The sequence below is a fragment of the Urtica dioica genome, chromosome 6, assembly GCF_054948205.1.
Source record: "Urtica dioica subsp. dioica isolate 48M chromosome 6, U.dioica_male_clone48M_v1_H2, whole genome shotgun sequence".
NCBI lineage: Eukaryota > Viridiplantae > Streptophyta > Magnoliopsida > Rosales > Urticaceae > Urtica > Urtica dioica.
The window spans coordinates 9729314-9732570 of NC_142761.1; positions in this window are offsets into that span (position 1 = coordinate 9729314).

Genomic DNA, 3257 nt, shown 5'->3' on the forward strand with positions numbered 1-3257 from the left:
AGAAATTCGTCATGGGCTTGTCTCACCGCTAGCAGCCTTTCTTTGGGAGTTTTCCCCGAGCTGGAGCCGACAAACTGTTCCATGAATTTTCTGGATAACTGCTTCCAGGACCCTATGGAGTTTGGCTTTAGCTTTCTATACCACATTTTGGCTGAGCCAGTTAAAGTGATAGAGAATGCTCTTCACATAACTTCTGGTCCGGCCCCTTCCAACAGCATCCAAGAAGAAAAGGTGTCTAGATGGTCTCCTGGGTCGGTCTTTCCATCATATACTGGGATGCTCGGCATCCTGAAATGATCAGGCAGCGGGTGTTCTAACACGCGTGCTGTGAAAGGGGAGACAGCTTCTCCAACCTTCGGGACAGACTCCTTCTGACCTAGGGCCACTTCTTCGATTCGACGCTCCAATCTTCTAAAATTTGTTTTGTTGGTGCTCGCGCTGTCTTCAGTTTCCGAGCTTACCACGCTATTTCTGAAAGTGTTTGAATGACCTCTGTCCATAGTGGGCTGGTACCGATCAAGAATCTTTTCCTGACTGGACTGCTCTTTCTCGGATTCAGAGTCATCTTCCATCCTCTCATACCGATCTTTAGCATGTTTCCGAGATTTCTTAACCTGCGGATCCTGCCCGACGGGTTCTTTCCCTGATCGGTGTGAGGGTTCTTCATCTGGGATCACTACCGCGCTTCGCAGTGTGACTTTCTTTGCTTGCATCCTTCTCTTCAGTTCCCTGTTATTCGCCTCTAAGACCGAAAGACGCTCTTGCATCTGTCTGAATTGTTCTTCGAGACTAGGTTCTGGGAGAAGTTCAGCTATTTCCTCCAGGGTGAGAGGCAAAGTGCGATTGTGATGTTCTATCGCCGTCTCCTGGTCCGGGACAGTGATCGGGGTGGATGAGCTAGCCATATTCTTCAGATGTTGCCCTCCTTCTAGCGCCAACTGTTGACCTGTAAAATTAGTACAACAATATCTCACGAAAATACACAGACTCCGAGTACAGTGATGATTTAGGTAAGACTTTCTCTTTATACAAACGAATCTAATATAAGAGAGCAATGTTTTCTAGAGGTTCTAAGTGAAAGAAAGTAAGTAAAAAACTCCCTCCTTAGTTCTGTGCCGCAGCCTCTATTTATACTCGTCTGGTGTAACTTCGTGGTCGTGTCTCTGACGGTTATTCTGGGGAACGTGGGGTGATCAATCCCACGTTCTGGACAGTTTTGGGTAACTGCCTCTTCCCTCTCGCTGAGGTGGACAGTTAAGCCAAACAGCCTCTTTGGCTGTCTCGGAAGCTGCAATATACTCGGCTTCCATCGTGGAGTCTGCGATACTAGATTGCTTCCATTAAGAGTGAACACTGACCCAGACGTAGACTTTAACATATCACGGTCTACTTGAAAATCAGAGTCAGTGTATCCTTGTATCACCAAGTTCTTACTTGTGTACACCAACATCATGTCCCTAGTTCTCTAAATATATTTCAATATGTGTTTAACATATGTCTAATGATCAAGACCCAGAATTGACTGGTATCTACTAACTATCCCAACTTCAAAAAATATGTCAGGCCTTATACACAACATGGCATACATAAGGCTTCCAACAGCTGAAGCATGTGGTGTCTTAGGAAATGCTCTTTAGAAAGGAATATCCCTGACCGCATCGGTAAATATGCACCATGAGAATTTTGCATCGAAAAACGAGCAAGTACCTTATCAATATAAGTACCTTGAGCTAGTACTTTGTTCTTCCTACCACGAAATACTTGGATTCCCGGAACACAAGCGGCATTTCCCAAATCTTTCATTTGGAATTACTTTGCTAGCCACGCTTTTATGTCAGACAGCAATGGTATGTTGCTTCATATGAGTAGGATGTCATCGACATAAAGCACTAAGATAACCACAACTTTATCTTTTGAATACTTGTATACACAAGGCTCATAAAGATTTTGTTCAAAACCATATGTCTTGATAAACTCATCAAACCTTTGATTCCAGGATCGAGACGCTTGTTTAAGTCCATAAATGGATTTCAACAATTTGCAAACCTTGTGCTCTTGACCCTTTTGTATGAATTTATCTGGTTGAGCCATATAGATTTCTTCTTCTAGATAGCCATCCAAGAATGTTGTTTTTACATCCATTAGCCAGATCTCATAGTTATAATGAGTAATAATGGCTAGAAAAACTCTGATGGATTTAAACATGGCTACAAGAGAGAAAGTTTCGTCGTAGACAACTCCTCTCTAGGTAAAACCCTTAACCACAAGTCTTGCCTTAAATATTTCGACTTGTCCGATCAGCTCCTTTCTTTCTCTAGTAGATCTATTTGCACCCAATCGGTCTAATTTGTTTATTAGATGCATCTACTAGAGCCCAGACTGAGTTTGAGTGCATTGACTCTATCTCTTGATTCATGGCGTCTAGCCATTTATCTTTGTCTGAGTCGACTATGGCATCTTTATACAACACCGGGTCGCCATCGTTCGCATTTAATGCAACGACGTTTGCTTCAAAGCCAAGATAACGGTCAGGCTCTCTAGAGACCCTCCCACTACGACGAGGTTGTGAAACACTTGGACAAGTGTTTGTGTTTTCTTCTTCATCTCCCACTCTCACAGCTATTGTAGATAGAGACGGTTCCCTTTCTATGTTAATCGTCGGGGTAGATTATGTTAAAAGCTTTAACATAATCATCTTAAAGAAAAAGTAGCATGAGTAGAAACGAAAGTTTTCTTATCAATAGGATCATAAAATATACCCCCTCTTGTCCCTTCTGGATATCTAACGAAGAAACATACGTTTGTTATTGGTTCCAGTTTACTTGATTTCTTTTTAAAGACATGAGCAAGACAACCCCATATTTGGAAATGACGCAAGCTAGTATATGCTCTGTCCTACAATTCCTTGGATGTTTTGGATACCAATTTCGATGAAACTTGATTCAAAATATACATTGCAGTTCTTAATGCATAACCCCAGAATGATGTAGAAAGTGAAGAGTAGCTAATCATGAATCTTACCATGTCTAATAGAGTTCTTTTATGAAGGTAAGAGTTATTTTGCATAATCGCTTAAGAGTTATTTTTATCAAGGTAACCGCTGAGCACGTGTTATCAAGTAGTTATTATTTAAATTATGACATGACCACGTTTTTTTAGTTTAACCAATCATTGACTTATCAGTTTATCTTCTCTTCGAAATTATGCTCCGTAGGCTTCGTTCTTCTCGTATGGATGAGTTTTTCTAAATTTTATCT